This window comes from Hyperolius riggenbachi, chromosome 3, assembly GCF_040937935.1.
Source record: "Hyperolius riggenbachi isolate aHypRig1 chromosome 3, aHypRig1.pri, whole genome shotgun sequence".
NCBI classification, from domain to species: Eukaryota; Metazoa; Chordata; class Amphibia; order Anura; family Hyperoliidae; genus Hyperolius; species Hyperolius riggenbachi.
Window position 1 is genome coordinate 57,062,920 of NC_090648.1, and position 18,417 is coordinate 57,081,336.

The 18,417-nt window shown below is 41.6% G+C and overlaps 1 pseudogene; it reads left to right on the plus strand.

Annotated features, from left to right (window-relative positions):
• LOC137562112 (zinc finger protein 850-like) overlaps positions 1-18,417 on the plus strand; it is a 226,278-nt pseudogene that overhangs the window by 178,705 nt on the left and 29,156 nt on the right.

Genomic DNA, 18,417 nt, shown 5'->3' on the forward strand with positions numbered 1-18,417 from the left:
CTCCTGCCCTGCCGCAAGCGTCCTGTCAGAAAGGACCTTCAGCGCAGCTGGAGGCATTGTCACAGAGAAGAGAAGTCGCCTAAGTCACAAAAGTGTTAAGTACCTCACCTTTATCAAAATGAATGACGCATGGATCCCGGAGGGCTGCTGCCCGCCCCAAGACTAAGTCAGTCCCCGCACACACAGCATCTCTTCCTGCACGCCGTGTGACTGGCTGCCTGGCCTGCCCCAAGAAGACTAAGTCGCTCCCAGTCCCCACACACAGCATGTCTGCCTGCAGGCCGCTTGACTACCTTCTCCGCCACCACCAACAGGGTCCGGGACTGCAGGCGGATTGCTGAATTTTTTTAGGCCGCTGCTAGCAGCGGCCGCTGTAATAATTTTTCTGGTGCGTGTACATGACTGCCTAATTTTTCTGGCTGCACTGCGGGCAGCTGCAACAACAAAAGAAAAGGCATGTACATGCGCCCATTCCCCTTCGTGATCATTACCTTGCCGTGGTGAAGGGGCTTGCGTATCACAATGAAGCAATGACCGGCGCTTAGATGAGTGTCTCGGGGGGCACACCCACGATAATAAGGTCGTTGCCTCATTGTGGTCAGACCAAATTTGATCAGCTGGACAGTCACTGTTCTGTCATTCAGCTACATCAGCCAGGTGACCATATGGGCTGTAAAGCCACCAAAACCTGCACTCTGGCCATGGTGCGCACCAGTCCAGCACGGCCGTCACTACACAAACAGCTGTTTGCGGTGCGTTACACGGTGAGTTTGGTGTGTCAGTGTGAAGCAGTACCTTAATTACACTACCTGATTGATGTATACACATGCAAGATGTTTGAAAGCACTTTAGGCCTGTCATTTAGCATTCAATGTGATTTCTGCCCTTAAAACGCTGCTTTGCGTCAAATCCAGATTTTCCCCCGGGACTTTTGGCATGTATCCCACTCCGCCATGCCCCCCTCCAGGTGTTAGACCCCTTGAAACATCTTTTCCATCACTTTTGTGGCCAGCATAATTATTTTTTTTTTCAAAGTTCGCATCCCCATTGAAGTCTATTGCGGTTCGCGAACTTTAACGCGAACCGAACCTTCCGCGGAAGTTCGCGAACCAGGTTCGCGAACCTAAAATCGGAGGTTCGGCCCAACTCTACTAATCATATTCTTATACCTTTTATTTATTTATTGGACATGAAAAAATATGACTCTTTAATACAGTAAAATAAAACTAGTATAGGCTTTGAAGAGAGCACTTGGAACGCTGACTGGGGCAATGGTTCACCTTGTAGTAGGAATAAGACCCTGAGCACACAGCTTAGATATCAATGGAGTGGCTTCGATACAACTCTATGTATGTCCTTGAGTGACCCAGCAAGAGCGTAGGCTTCAATACAATTGAATAGCTCTGGAGAGATCTTAAAAAATTTGCTGTGCACCAGAGCCGGATCATCCACAAGGATAACCAAGGCACTTGCCTAGGTCCTGGACATGATCTAGCGTCCAGATGGACGACAGCACCTATCAAATTTTTCTCAAAAAAAAAAAAATGATCATCAGTGGTTATCAAAAACAAATGTTAAGCCTAGGGGCCCATTTTTTTTTTATTTTTTTATTTGCATGAATGCAGTATAATCAGCACATATTGCACAAATATCACTATGCCCACACAGGAGCAACCCATTTTGGAACAAGACCCTAACAAAAAGTAGGAAAAGTGCTGCACTGTGAATACCTTCCGGATATATACTTTAACTGTACATACTGCACAACTCTATAGTATTCAGCCCATGGAATTTTTTTAGGAAAAATACATACAGCATATAAAACCCAAGATAGACATACATAAACAAATATTTTGCTGACTTACACCTCATCTTTGCCGCCACCCGCTTCACCAGGTCCAGGTCCCTCCGTTTCAGGTCACTCCATAAGACCTGGACCTGCTTCGGGGTTAGGACTCTTCTGAAGTCGGCCCTTAGAAGCACCTGCACCCTCCTTACAACATCTTTCTTAGCTGCAGGGGCGGAGAGGTCGTAGCGGCCTCTGGTGAACTCCTGAAAAAGAAATATTACTGTATTAATGACCACTGTATAATACATTAATGAAGAATCTTCTTACTTGCAGCATAATGTAAAAGATTATAATATTACTCATAATGACAGTGTTAAAAAATTGTGTGAACCGACCAACTATGACTGCGGACAGATACTAGGGATCAAGGATGACTACAAGAGGATATAAGTGCCACCTATAACTGCTGCTGACAGATATTGCTAGCCATAATAACTACATCATTTCATGTGTGATTTGACTGACAGAGAAGATCGGAGGGGCGCGCCGGAATCAAGCCAGTGTCTCGATCTGCGGAGAAAAACGTACCGTGTATGCCTGGCATTAGCCATAGACAGTGAGCAAGCATGCAGATCAAGTGCACTGAAGTCTGACTGGATTAGCTGCATGCTTGTTTCCAGTGGCGTAGCTACAAACCTCCGGGCCCCGATGCGGAATCTGGATGTGGCCACCCCCCCTCCTGACAACAACAGCCCCCCAACCCCTCCTCCCCGCCGCCTCCGCAACACCCGAAGCGCACACACATATCTGAATCCCTATAGCTGTGCATGGCATGGATATATCAGTTCAGCTTTGCAGCAGCATGGGTGCCACGTTCAATTTGAAAACATAGCACCCAGAGAAAATAGGGCAATTAGTAGCAAGATGCCAGTGGAAAGGAAAATAATCGCTATGTGGGTAGTATTCACCAGCTAATAATTGTTATGTGCACAGCATTCACCAGAAAACAATCGTTATGTACGTACACATCATTCACCAGAAAATAATCGCTACGTGGGCAGCATTCGCCAGAAAACAATCTTTATGTGTGCAGCATTCACCAGAAAATAATCGCTACTTGCGCAGCATTCACCGCAAAATAATCGCTATGTGCGCAGCATTCCCTGGAATATAATCGTTATGTGTGCAGCATTCAACAGAAAACAAACGTTATGTACGTACGTACGCATCATTCACCAGAAAATAATCGCTACGTGGGCAGCATTCGCCAGAAAACGATCTTTATGTGCGCAGCATTCACCAGAAAATAATCGCTACTTGCGCAGCATTCACCGCAAAATAATCGCTATGTGCGCAGCATTCCCCGGAATATAATCGTTATGTGCGCAGCATTCAACAGAAAACAATCGTTATGTACGTACGCATCATTCACCAGAAAATAATCGCTACTTGCGCAGCATTCACCGCAAAATAATCGCTATGTGCGCAGCATTCCCCGGCATATAATCATTATGTGCGCAGCATTCAACAGAAAACAATCGTTATGTAGGTACGCATCATTCACCGGAAAATAATCGCTACGTGGGCAGCATTCGCCAGAAAACGATCTTTATGTGCGCAGCATTCACCAGAAAATAATCGCTACTTGCGCAGCATTCACCGCAAAATAATCGCTATGTGCGCAGCATTCCCCGGAATATAGTCGTTATGTGCGCAGCATTCAACAGAAAACAATCGTTATGTACGTACGCATCATTCACCAGAAAATAATCGCTACTTGCGCAGCATTCACCGCAAAATAATCGCTATGTGCGCAGCATTCCCTGGAATATAATCGTTATGTGTGCAGCATTCAACAGAAAACAAACGTTATGTACGTACGTACGCATCATTCACCAGAAAATAATCGCTACGTGGGCAGCATTCGCCAGAAAACGATCTTTATGTGCGCAGCATTCACCAGAAAATAATCGCTACTTGCGCAGCATTCACCGCAAAATAATCGCTATGTGCGCAGCATTCCCCGGAATATAATCGTTATGTGCGCAGCATTCAACAGAAAACAATCGTTATGTACGTACGCATCATTCACCAGAAAATAATCGCTACTTGCGCAGCATTCACCGCAAAATAATCGCTATGTGCGCAGCATTCCCCGGCATATAATCATTATGTGCGCAGCATTCAACAGAAAACAATCGTTATGTAGGTACGCATCATTCACCAGAAAATAATCGCTACGTGGGCAGCATTCGCCAGAAAACGATCTTTATGTGCGCAGCATTCACCAGAAAATAATCGCTACTTGCGCAGCATTCACCGCAAAATAATCGCTATGTGCGCAGCATTCCCCGGAATATAGTCGTTATGTGCGCAGCATTCAACAGAAAACAATCGTTATGTACGTACGCATCATTCACCAGAAAATAATCGCTACTTGCGCAGCATTCACCGCAAAATAATCGCTATGTGCGCAGCATTCCCCAGAATATAATCGTTATGTGCGCAGCATTCACCAGAAAACAATCGTAATGGACGTACGCATCATTCACCAGAAAATACGTGCGCAGCATTCACAACAAAACGATCGTTATGTGCGCAACATTCACCAGAAAACAATCGTTATGTGCGCAGAATTCAACAGAAAACAATCGCCATGTGGGAGCATTAAACATTAAAGAAAAGCATTCAGAAAAAATAACCCCCAAAAAAATGCATTTTGTTAACTGAAAATAGAAGATTGCTTACCTCAATAACCATTCTTTTCATCCCCGGTGGCATTTTAGGAGGCATGTTTGTTGTAGAGAGTCTCAGAGTCAGCCAGGCAGATGACCACCAGTCAGTGCTGTGCAATGCGTACAGTCGCACAGTGTGCACGCACGAGTTCCTTCCTCTACTTCCTCTACTACTTCCTGTATTTGCCGTACGCGTAGTTTTACGGCTACGGGTCAAAAGTATGCATGCACATGTGCGGAAAGTTCACAAATACAATTTCGCTTAGATTGAAAAGTACGTGTATTACCGACTGAACAAGCGAACATATTTCCGCATGAACTCATGCATGTACGCATATAACTACGATCGGCTACGCGACTATGCGAAGTTTATGCTGTAGCATCGTAGTACATTTCGTAGCGTAGTTGCAGTTGACCCTGCGTATTTGCTCTACGTGTAGTTGCGGAAAACTACGCGTATTTGTACCGTAGCGAAGTTTACTGACTACGACCATGCCTGCTAGTTTCTGAGTCGCATACTCCAGTGTTTATATACGCTGCTTCGCTTTCTCTCGCACACGCTTTATGCTGGAATATCCTAAGCTCAAGAGATCTCACTGATCTAACAACTGCGATTGAGTTGTGAATTGGACACTCTGTTAAGTGTGGATATTGCTGGGTTCACTGCAGTGGCAATTGCTTGAGGAATGAAAGCATCAGTCTAAGGCATTTAGCATCTTATCCTCCTTCATCTTGAACTGTGCTAGATGTTATCAGTAAGATTCAAATGATTATCTGAGAATTGTGACCTAGGACATCTTCTCTCTGAACTGTTGCTCACAGCTAGTAGGTGTAGTTCAGCAGACTTACCCAGGCAGATAGCAGTAGGTGAAGTATGAAAGGTCTATTATTGTGGGCCGGCCCATATTGTTTTCAATAATTTGACAGATTTGTCAGATATTTTATTAGATGTTGGTCAGAGTATGCACTTTAACCTTTTTCTATGCACTAAGAAAGTGACCACACAGTGGGTTTTTTTTTTTTTTTACATACACGCTTAATAGTGCTTTTTCCTTCTACCCATATTTATGAAGAGCTGGAGGTGCCCCTGCATGGACTTGAGATTTCATCATCAGTGTAATGTAGAAAGCTGGGTGAGTAAAACTCTCATTTACACTCTCATCAGGACTCTGCATAGGGAAGGAAGGAGGTAAGCACTCTGGAGGTAAGGGAGGGTAAGGGAGGTAACCTTTACATCATCAGGCACTTGTAGGCACATGCCCACAGTGCCTTATGTTAAATCCAGATCTGTAGTTTTGGTAGGATTAGGGGAACTTAAACATACTAGGAAGGTTAGTATGAGTTTTTTGTTTTGGATATTCTGTGATAACAACTGAAAATGAATACCTAGTGTTAAGGCACATGACCTTGTAGCTGTGTCCAAGTCAATCTGGTTCTAATGATCAAGTGATCAAGGAATCTTTTTCTAAGATGAACTTGAATGAATGAAAATGAATAATTGTAGACACCTTTAGGGGTCTTTTTGACCCCATACCTACATAGGCAAAAATTGGTATGGTGGGACAAGGGAACTTAAAAATATTAGAAAGGTCAGTATGAGTGTTTAATATTTCATGTTATTTTGGATGTTCTGTGATAACAACTAAAAATTAATACCTAATGTTTTGTTTGTTTTTTTATAATAAATTTTTATTTCAGAGTAGAGATACATACAGGTCAATGTTCATATAACATTAAGGTTGCCAATTTACCATACAGCTTAGTATAATATTATCTTATACCTCAAATAGTGGTGATATAGTTATAGGCATGTCCATCCTGTTAGAGGGTCACATATAGTCCGAAAAAAAAATGAAATAATTAAATACATTTCCTCTTGTACTTTTCCTTACTTGTTCTGAGGCGCAAGGAAAGAGAGTCTCAGTCCACTACTCCCAAAATTGGGCTTGGACTGGATCTCAATTTGCCCCCCAGTGATCGGAGAATGGTAGGAACAGTGGTCATTAACCTACCTACCACACTGATAAACATATACTTCTCTTCAGTTGGTCGTAAGATTAGTTCAAGAGTTATGATGTATTATAGATTGTTTTTATTAGTAAAACTAAACCACCAATATGCGCATTATTAGGTTCAACACTTCAATAGTTAGTTCTACTGTCTAAACTGGTAACCAATTAAAAGTGAGATCTCTCCTCTGAGATTTTAACATTGAAACTTGGAAGCTGTGTATCTCTCTATTCATCTATATCGTCTTATTGGCTTACTACAACTCTATTCTACAACTACAGCCATGTCCACTCAGGTGTAATTGGCCTATATAATGTATCCTCATTCAGATAATATTGGGCGGAGTCTTTATGGGATGCGTCTTATCGCCATGTGGAGATATTTTAGCTCGAATATACTTTTCCATAGTTAGATTATTCTTGAAAGTACAAAGTATTAAATGGAAGGGGATAGGATCTGACGTCTTCCAGTTGCTCACAATTATATGTCGGGTAGCTAATATGATATGGCATATTGGTAGTTTAACTGATTGGTCAATTGTATCTAGGCCGATGGATAACACTGCTAAAGATTGAGACAAACAAAAAGTGTTGAGGAAATGTTGTTGGATATATGCTTCCGTTTGTATCCACAAAGCTTGTACCACCGGGCATTCCCATATCATATGTATTAATGTGCCAATCGAGGTGGAGCAATGCCAACATTGTGGGGAAGAATTAGTGTTAAACAGGGCTAACTTCCTAGGTGTTAAATACCATTTAGAGAGAATCTTAAACCAACATTCCTAGTGGGAGGTACATTTAGATAATTGTAAGAGACTTCTATTAGTTGATAATATTTGAGGTATAGTGATTTGTGTATGCAAATCATATGACCACGTTTGGACATATTTAGTCAACGGAGATATCTGATGTCTATTCAATACCCCATACCATAAGGATATTGTTCCTTTCTGAGGAATTGTGGTGTTTAACATAGTAAGTATTTTATCATTAATTTCTGGGAGAGCTATTTTTCTGTTTTTTAGGAAATCCAGAATTCTGTGGCAAGTAAAAAGGGTACTGAGTGTTAATTGGAATTCTTGGTGTACATCTCTAATCTTTTTGATTTTGTTATGCTCATATAAGTCATTAATGAGCGTTATCCCAGCTAAAATCAGAGGTTCTACATTTAAGTCATTCATGAGTAATTGTAATGTGGACAGTGGTATTCTCGGAGTGATGGACTGTGTATTAGGAGGAGGGTGTTTTAGGAAATATTCCTATGCTAATAGGGTAGCTTGGATGGATGGAAAATCCATTTTGGGGGGTTTGAAACCCAATAAGTTGATGCATAGAAGGTCTCTTAAGGATTTCTTTAGTAGGTTTTGTTCGAGGGAGACCCATTTCTTATTTGTATTATTTGACCACCAAGCATTAACGTATTCTAGGTTGCACGAGTAGTAATAAAGCTCCATGTTAGGGACACCAAGGCCGCCTGCTTTCCTTGGAAGATAAGCTATTGTCATTGGGGTTCTAGATTTTCGCCCTGACCAAATAAAGTTTGTCATTATTTTTTTTAGCTCCTTTAAATATGTGTTAGGGAGAGGGAGGGGCAGGGTTCTAAATATGTATAACATTTTTGGGAGTATGAACATTTTGTAGGCAGCTATTTTTCCTGACCAAGAGAGATAAAATCTTTCTAATTCAGAACAGTCTTTTTTAATGGATGTAAGAAGCGGAAGATAATTTTGGGTGAACAAGTCTGCTTTTTTTGCTGTAAGTTTAATACCCAAGTACTGGACCGCTTGATCTGCCCACGGAAATTTAAATTTTTCCTTAAGAAGAACTTTTATAGATGGGGGGATATTAAGGCCCAAGATATATGATTTATGCTGGTTTAGCTTATAGAAAGATGCTTCAGAAAAAGCTTGCAATTCTGCCATTAGATGAGTTAGGGAATTAACCGGGTCTGTTATGATAAGTGCTACGTCGTCCGCGAAGAGGCTAATGACATGCGAGGAGTTATTAACCGTGAGGCCTTTAATATATGGAGAGGTCCTGATATGGGATGCCAAAGTCTCCATTAAAAGAACAAAAATAATTGGTGAAAGCGGGCAGCCTTGGCGTGTGCCATTAGATATAGAGAATTGATCTGATAAATATCCGGCCGCGTTAACTCTTGCAGATGGATTACTGTATAGTGCCATAATGGCTGTTAGAATTGGACCCTTGAAGCCAAACTTTATCAAAGTTGCTTGTAGGAATTGCCAGTGTACTCTGTCAAACGCCTTCTCCGCATCCAAAGTTAGAATGAGAGAAGGCGTTTGACAGAGTTCAATTTGTCTGAGAGCCGCCAACATGCGTCTTGTGCCATCTGAGGCTTACCTTCCTTTAGTGAACCCCACCTGGTCTGGGTTAAGGAGAGAAGGTGTGGTGTTCATTATTCTGGTTGCTATCAGTTTTGCATAGATCTTTAGGTCCGAATTCAATAAAGATATTGGTCTAAAATTGCCTGGTTGTTGATGATCCTTCCCTGGCTTTGGTATAACAGAGATTGATGCCTCAAGATATTCTTTTGGAATTGGAGTACCAGTCATGAAAGCATTGAATAATTTAGTTAGAAATGGGGAGAGAGTTTGGGAAAAGACAAAATTAATACCTAATGTTAAGGCACATGTAGTTAAATGGAAATTCCACTTTTGTTAAAAACAAACATATAAATAAATAGATATTTGCAATAAACACAGCTCACTCCTGCACAAATCATTTTGCAATTTTATTTTAACAATTTTTTTTAGAATTTCTAAAACTGACCATAAGCTGAAAATATTCTTTAGTGGAGCCTCAGCCTCAGCTGAAATATGCTCTGTACTCTTTTTAAGGAGCTGTTATGATTAGATCCTTCAGAAATTCCCTTCTTGCCACAAGAGCAATTAGCAAATGTTTTTTCAACACATAAAAACAAAGCAATTAAGCTGAAACAATGCCTGCCTTTATTATATGGAGATAACCTGAAAACTGTCTTTCCTCAACAAACTTAGAATGTTTCAAAATAATCTATGCAATACACAGAGGCAGTCCGAAAATATTTAGTTTTTCCTCAACAAAAGTTGAATTGCCCTTGTCATCTCCAGAGAAAGCCAAAAGTCTTCTGTACAAACTATACTCATCAAGAGGGATATGTGTGATGCTTTAGCACTATGGTAATGATTATAAAGCAGTAAAAGATACTGCAGAATATAGATGAATCTGAATAACCAATAGCAAAACTATCTGCCTTTTCAATATGCAAAAAGCTGGGTGCACACATGAGATAAAAGTCTTTGGAAAATGAAAGATCAAAGGCCAATTTTACCACCTCCATGTAGCAGGAGAGCCATACCTACACAGTCTATTCTTCAGCTGGGTACACCGTTCAGATAAAAGTCTGAGAAATTAATCTAACACATAGGTTTGAAAATTTTAAAGACTGATCATTCTAAAGATTTCTCTTTACTATTCTGGTGCTAGCTACATTATACATTTTTGTGTTAGATTTACCTGCCAGATTGATTTTTTTCCAACATGCCAGATCTTAATTTTGATCCATTTTCCGATTGATTTCCATAGAAGTGTTGGAAAAAAATAGATCTGGCAGGTAAATCTAACAGAAAATTGTATCGTGTGTACCTAGCATAAGATTCTATTTACTTCCTTTCTCATACACACCTTGTTTAATGCACAGTAATCTGCAGATCAGATCTGAAAGATTGAGAGATAAGTATCTTTCATCTGGTACTGAACATTTTTTTCTGCATGGGGAGAGCACTGAAACTGTCCATCCTCTACTGATCTATTCATTGTATTCATCTTTTGCTATGTTAGTGATCTCCAGCTTAGATCATTCCTTCAATATGCCTTTTGTTTATACTGTGGAATGTTAATGAAGTTAACACCTTGCTGGGTGGGTGTGAGTTTCAGTAAACAGGTCTTGAAACTGTCCTTTCATAGGTCTGTAAATAGACCTTTTGTTGTTAACAATAAGACATTTTTAACCAATCCAAAACCACTTCATGTTAGTAAATGGAGGAGAAGTGAATATAAAATGGGTCAGACCTCAGTCAGGCAGAAGGCTCACAGAGAGATCACAGGAATAAGGGGACCAAATACTACTTTCTACCAGGTAACTATAAACAGTATGTTTTCCTGATCTGTAATATTGATTGTATTGTTATTTTGCTTTCTTTAAATTATCAATCATGTTAATAAGTTAGATATTATAAAGAAATGGCTTTAGTATGTGTGACTTATAACTGGATGACACATGTCTGTTTTTATATTGTACAAAAGTAAACCTGTTAGAGGGAAAACACTGACGCTGCCAGTGTTAGGCCTGGGCTATACAGAAAATATATTTTTGCTTGTGATCAAGAGATGTAACTTCTTGCTAAACGGGGCTCTTTGTGTCAACTTTGTTTAGTATTTATAAAGTTAATTGCAAATAAAATTATCCATAAAGAGTGTATATGAAATCACAAGTGTAAAAAATAAGTTACTACAGATGAACAAATGTTCACGTAAATTATCAGGTGTAGAGTATCATGATAAGGTGATGTAACATTATAAAAGAGAGGTATAACAATCTGAAAGTTTTGAGGAGAGTGCATTATGCATATATTTAAAAGAAGTGTGTGTTTATTTGGGTGCCTTGATTGCGATTATTCTGAATATCAGCCATGATACTGTAATATTAGCTAAGCGTCAGTAATTTGTGTGCCACTATTGCCATCACTTAATGATCTCTAACACATCCCAATATTAAATTAACCCATATCTCTTAACACTATCATATCTAACCTTTTACTCTCTCAAAACACTAACCTTCCTATAACTAAGCCTCAATGTAACATTCAGCCCCATCCCCTAACATTAACCCTGCTATAAGTGAGCCTAGTACTAATCTCTTAGCCAAGCTTTTCAACCAGTAGTCCTACATGGCAGACAATAACAGTACTAAGCTATATTTTATCAATAACAGTATTAGCTATACCTGCACTGCACTAAATCTGGAGTTTGGCGATATAACAACCCAGCACTGATTTTGCACTCCTATGCCAATACGCATGCTATTCAAACGGTCAGAGGTGAGCTGCCCAATTTAATTGCTTGGCACACCATAGTCACACATGTACACTGTGGTTTATAGCAGCACCGAATTTCACAAATCGTCTGTGCGCCCAAATTAACTGCTTTGGTGCACTTCTTTTCAGGGAGTGCTTTTAAAAATGAAGGAAATCTTGAGAATCCCCCTTGAGGACTTGAACAAGCCTATAGCCTGTTAGTAAAAGGCTCACATCTGTCAGATAATAATCCCTACAGTAAGCAACAACTTCATAGGAATATTTATTTTTCAAGCACCAACATATTCTGTGGCGCTGTACAAAGTAGGAAAACAAACAAGGGATACATAATAATACAGACAAAGATATACATCAAATATGGACACTGGTATAAAGTACAGAACTGGTGATTACAATAGCAGATGTAACATGATTACAATGGCAGATGTAACATGAAGAATAAAATGTATAGCAGAGTGCAAGCTATTAAATGAATAACATTCCAAGACACAAAAGGGTTATACAATTGTAACTGATATACTTGTATACTTATTTTAAATGTCACCTTTTTTCTACTAGTGTACCCAAGCCACAGGTATCATTTTATTCCTGTATATAGATTTGTGATGCATCTACTGATGCTATGTTGTAACTTCTAAATATACTATTACAATAATGAAAGTTTTAGTCATAATCTTTGTATTTTGTTTCTTTATCTTTACAATGTTAGAATAGTTTTTTTTCTTTGGAAAGGAATTATAAATGTGTCTTTTATATCTGTTGTGTTGTTGACTTAAGGCAAAATTGTTCCTTTATGCACACATCTACATAGTTTTTCGTTTTTACTGTGTAAAGGTTATCTGTGTAAAGGTAAGATATTGTATTTGTTCTTGTATTGTGGCTGTGAAGACGTTTCTCTTTAACTTAAAAGAAACCATGTCCAAGGATTGAAATTCATCCCAATCAGTGGCTGATGCCCCCTTTCCTATGAGACATCTTTACCTTTTCTCAAACGGATCATCAGGGGGCTGTAGTGCTATAGCTTTTATGCACCATATTGTACTGATGATGTTGTAGTGAGCCATCTTGAAGTGAATCCTTTTATTCAGATCTGTATATGGGTTAATTTGAGTCGGGTGGACTTCTTTAATACTTGTTTATCAGGAAACTAACACAGATGGGTCGATGAGTCATATGTTACTTAAAAGGCACCATTATAGGGAGTGCTTGCATATACAGAAAGTACTAATCTGACCCAAGATTTAAGACTCTTTACTAATGAACTAATGGCCCCTTAATGTATGAAGTTAGGGGACATTAGGATATTTTTAGGCTATAATGCATGGTTATGACCTTATTAATGGGTCGTAAATCTAGTACTTGTATTCTAGAGTGAATAGCTAATTGTGTGGATGGGCGGATGAACATATGAAAGGGGGCCATAAATCTATCAGAAGTATGCTGACCGAGATATGGCTAAATTGGTGGAATTCCAGCCATTATCATTTGTTCAAATATGCTGACCTTCAAAAAGATGTTTTTTCTACTGTGCTCCATAGGCTAACATGGAGTTCCGTGTTGGTCTATGGGATTAAGAGCTATAAATTCCAGTGGCCATTTCAGGAAAGTTAGGACTCCTCTCAACTCGTAACTGGGCTGGCCACCTGGTTAAGACTGACTGTATTTCCCGTCTGAGGAACTTCTAAACTATCGTGAGGGAAGAGTTGCTCTCTAGGACAGATAGAAGTTACTGCAACCTTGAGCGGGACACCTAGGAAACACAAGGTGATGTGATGTGTTTATAATTCTGATACTTATGTTATGTTATGCTGTTATTCTCTGTCTTCTTTCCAATAACTTGGTATTGTATATCATATTTTGTATCAATAAACTTGTTAACCTTGTTACTTGTCTCTGATTTTGGAGGAATCTGAAAGAACCTGCAAGTGCTACATTTGTAAGTGGTGTCACTTTTTCTGTAGCAATACAGGGGCTCTGTATGGCTGACATTGTGTTGAAACCCCTCTCTCAGTGTGATGTCAGGACCATGGTACTGACATCACACTGTGGGTGCCTTGTTGCATTGTGGGAAATAACAGCCGTTTCTAACTGCCAAAAAAGCAAGCAGCATCTCCTTCCACTGACATTACCTGCCAGCAGTAAAAATATCACCATATGATAAATGCCAGAATGTATATCAGGGAGAGGAAAGATTTTACAATGGGAAAAAACACTGACTAAATCATTTATACATAATTATTGTAAAAATTAAGCATTTTTGTTCATTATGTTATTTTAACTGGAGTTCCTCTTTAAAGTTGCACTATCACGAAAAAAGTAGGCAGGTAAAATCTGACAGACCCAACATATTTAGGCCAGTCCATCTCCTCATGGGGGATTCTCAGGATTTTCTTTGTTTTTAACAGCATTTCCTAAACAGCAGTTGCAAAGTCTAACTGACAAAATAGTGTGCAAGTGAGTAGGGAGGCTGGCTGGTATCTAGCGATTTTGGCAGTTAAACTGCTTGCTGTTCAGGAAATGATGTTGAAAATAAAGAAAACCCTGAGGATCCCCCATGAGGAGATGGACTATCCCAAAACCTGTCGGTTTTGTCAGATTTTAACTGCCTACTTTTTTCGTAATAGAGGTCCTTTAAGTGATGAGGCAATTGTGGGATGTCTCATGCAGCAGCTGTGATTTCTAAGAAACATTAAATTGAGTTATTTCTGAATATAATATCAGCATGGGCAATAGGTGTGTTTATTTGGAGCAGATTCTTCAAATTGCGTTTTTTCCGAGATGACAATTTTTCTGTGTAACACTCGTTAATGATGATCTAATGAGAAACAAACAGCATTATAAGCTGCCCCATGCTAATTTCAAATGCCTGACATAATTATTCAGTGAAGTATAGTTTTGTAAAATATATATATATATATATATATATCTTACTATACTGTCAGAACTTCTCATAATATAGTAAAAATAACATATAATTGTTTAATTGCAGGTGTGATAAAAAGCAGAATTCCTGCTCTACTCCTAAAAAGTATCTGACAACAAAGTGGATCTCCAGCAGCCCATAATGAGCCACAGAGGAGACAAGCCGCATCACTGCTCAGAGTGTGGTAAAAGCTTCACTCGTCCATCACATCTTATTATACACCAGAGGATCCACACCGGGGAGAGGACATTTTCTTGTCCTGAATGTGAGAAATGTTTTGCCCAGAAATCATACCTGAAAGATCATCAGAGGATTCACACTGGAGAGAAGCCGTTTTCTTGCTCTGAATGTGAGAAGTCCTTCAGAACTCAAAAAAACGTCAATATTCATCTCCGGATTCACACAGGAGAGGAACCATATAAATGCACCAAATGTGACAAATGCTTCTCACAGGAGGGACATCTTACTCAGCATCAGAGAACTCACACAGGTGAAAAACCATTTTAATGTACAGAATGTGACAAATGCTTCACACAGGAGGCAAATCTTACTCAGCATCAGAGAACTCACACAGGAGAAAAGCCATTTAGCTGCTCAGAATGTGACAAGAGCTTCTCACAACAGTCATCTCTGAGAAGGCATCAGAAGATACATGAGCGAGTGGATGTCAGCCTGTAAACTAATTTCAATGAACATTTTAGTTGCAGCATCACAGGATTATGAATTTTCATTATAAAAGTTTCATTAACATATGCATCTTTGAAGCTTATATAGATAGCTTCAGAAAACATGGATACCTAGAAAGTAGTGTTGGGCGAACATCTAGATGTTCGGGTTCGGGCCGAACAGGCCGAACATGGCCGCGATGTTCGGGTGTTCGACCCGAACTCCGAACATAATGGAAGTCAATGGGGACCCGAACTTTTGTGGTTTGTAAAGCCTCCTTACATGCTACATACCCCAAATTTACAGGGTATGTGCACCTTGGGAGTGGGTACAAGAGGAAAAAAAAATTTAGCAAAAAGAGCTTATAGTTTTTGAGAAAATCGATTTTAAAGTTTCAAAGGGAAAACTGTCTTTTAAATGCGGGAAATGTCTGTTTTCTTTGCACAGGTAACATGCTTTTTGTCGGCATGCAGTCATAAATGTAATACATATAAGAGGTTCCAGGAAAAGGGACCGGTAATGCTAACCCAGCAGCAGCACACGTGATGGAACAGGAGGAGGGTGGCGCAGGAGGAGAAGGCCACGCTTTGAGACACAACAACCCAGGCCTTGCATGAGGACAAGAAGCGTGCGGATAGCATGCTTTGTACCACCATGCAGTCATAAATGTAATAAAGATAAGTGGTTCAATAAACAGGGACCACGCGGCAACGCTAACCCAGCAGCAGCACACGTGATGGAACAGGAGGAGGCGCAGGAGGAGAAGGCCACGCTTTGTGAGACACAACAACCCAGGCCTTGCATGAGGACAAAAAGCGTGCGGATAGCATGCTTTGTACCGCCATGTAGTCATAAATGTAATAAAGATAAGAGGTTCCATAAACAGGGACCGGCAACGGTAACCCAGCAGCAGCAGCAGCAGCAGCAGCAGCAGCACACGTGATGGAACAGGAGGAGGCGCAGGAGGAGAAGGCCACGCTTTGTGAGACACAACAACCCAGGCCTTGCATGAGGACAAAAAGCGTGCGGATAGCATGCTTTGTACCGCCATGTAGTCATAAATGTAATAAAGATAAGAGGTTCAATAAACAGGGACCACGCGGCAACGGTAACCCAGCAGCAGCAGCAGCAGCAGCAGCACACGTGATGGAACAGGAGGAGGCGCAGGAGGAGAAGGCCACGCTTTGTGAGACACAACAACCCAGGCCTTGCATGAGGACAAAAAGCGTGCGGATAGCATGCTTTGTACCGCCATGTAGTCATAAATGTAATAAAGATAAGAGGTTCCATAAACAGGGACCACGCGGCAACGGTAACCCAGCAGCAGCAGCAGCAGCAGCAGCACACGTGATGGAACAGGAGGAGGCGCAGGAGGAGAAGGCCACGCTTTGTGAGACACAAAAACCCAGGCCTTGCATGAGGACAAAAAGCGTGCGGATAGCATGCTTTGTACCGCCATGTAGTCATAAATGTAATAAAGATAAGAGGTTCCATAAACAGGGACCGGCAACGGTAACCCAGCAGCAGCAGCAGCAGCAGCAGCACACGTGATGGAACAGGAGGAGGCGCAGGAGGAGAAGGCCACGCTTTGTGAGACACAACAACCCAGGCCTTGCATGAGGACAAAAAGCGTGCGGATATAGCAGCAATGCTTTTTGCCGCCATGCAGTCATAAATGTAATACAGATGAGAGGTTCAATAAACAGGGACCGGAAACGCTAAACCATCCCAGATGTTCATCGGTCATGTTACTTGGTTGGGGTCCAGGAGTGTTGCGTAGTCGTTTCCAATCCAGGATTGATTCATTTTAATTTGAGTCAGACGGTCTGCATTTTCTGTGGAGAGGCGGATACGCCGATCTGTGATGATGCCTCCGGCAGCACTGAAACAGCGTTCCGACATAACGCTGGCTGCCGGGCAAGCCAGCACCTCTATTGCGTACATTGCCAGTTCGTGCCAGGTGTCTAGCTTCATGCCCGGTTTCAGGTCCAGCGGTGCCAGCCACAAATCCGTCTGTTCCTTTATTCCCCTCCAAATTTCCTCCCCTGTGTGCTGCTTATCCCCAAGGCAGATCAGCTTCAGCAACGCTTGCTGACGCATGCCAACAGCTGTGCTGCACTGCTTCCACGATCCTACTGCTGCTGGTGCTGGGTTAGCATTTCCGGATGAGGTACAGCTTTGAGATGCGTTGGAGGAGAAGGAGTCAGAGAGGTAGGTGCTGCTGTTGTTATCCAGCTGTTTGCGGCGTGGGCAACACCCGCGCCGTAGCAGGTGAGGAATCGCTGCCAGGCTCCACAAGGTTCACCCAGTGCGCGGTAAGGGAGATGTATCGACCCTGGCCGAACGCACTCGTCCAGGTGTCAGTGGTGAGGTGAACCTTGCAGGCAACGGCATTCTTCAAGCTTCGGGTTATTTAGCTGACCACGTGCTCATGCAACTCAGGCACTGCAGAGCGCGCAAAGTGGTAGCGGCTGGGAACAACGTAACGTGGGATGGCCACTGACATCATGCCCTTGAAGCTGTTTGTCTCCACCACTCGATATGGCAGCATTTCGCAGGCCAGAAGCTTGGCTATGCTGGCTGGCTGTTACTGCCACGGCCCGGGGGTCATTTGCTGGCAATTTCCTCTTGTGCTCAAACATCTCAGAGACAGACAACTCAACCGTAGCGCTGCACACCGAAGGGCTGTTGGTTGTTGTGTTTGATGAACACTGGGAGACCTCAAGAGCACTAGTCCGGAAAGTGACAGTGTCAGCATCGTCTGATGTTTGTGAATGTTGTGAACCACGCAATGGCTGGGCTACTGCTGCTGCTGAGGCGGGTCTGGTGGTGAGTCTGGTGAACCCAAGGGAGGCAGTGTTGCTGGTGGTACCCTGTCCTGCCGCGTTTGCCCACAGAGTGGGATGTTTGGATAGAATGTGGCGGCTCATGCTGGTGGTGGAGAGGTTGTTAATACTTTTCCCCCTGCTCAGGCGGGTCTTGCACACCTTGCAAATCGCCATGGTAACATCCTCAGTGCAGTCTTCAAAGAAAGCCCAGACTTTAACTGGCTGAGGACTCGGACCTCGTGCGTGATGTGCTGGTGCTGCTTAACCCACTGCTGGACGCTTGAGAGGTCATCCAAGTAATTATCTGGTCCTGTTCTTTTGGATCTGTGAGGGTTGTTGTCCTGGACAACATGGGCAGTATTGAG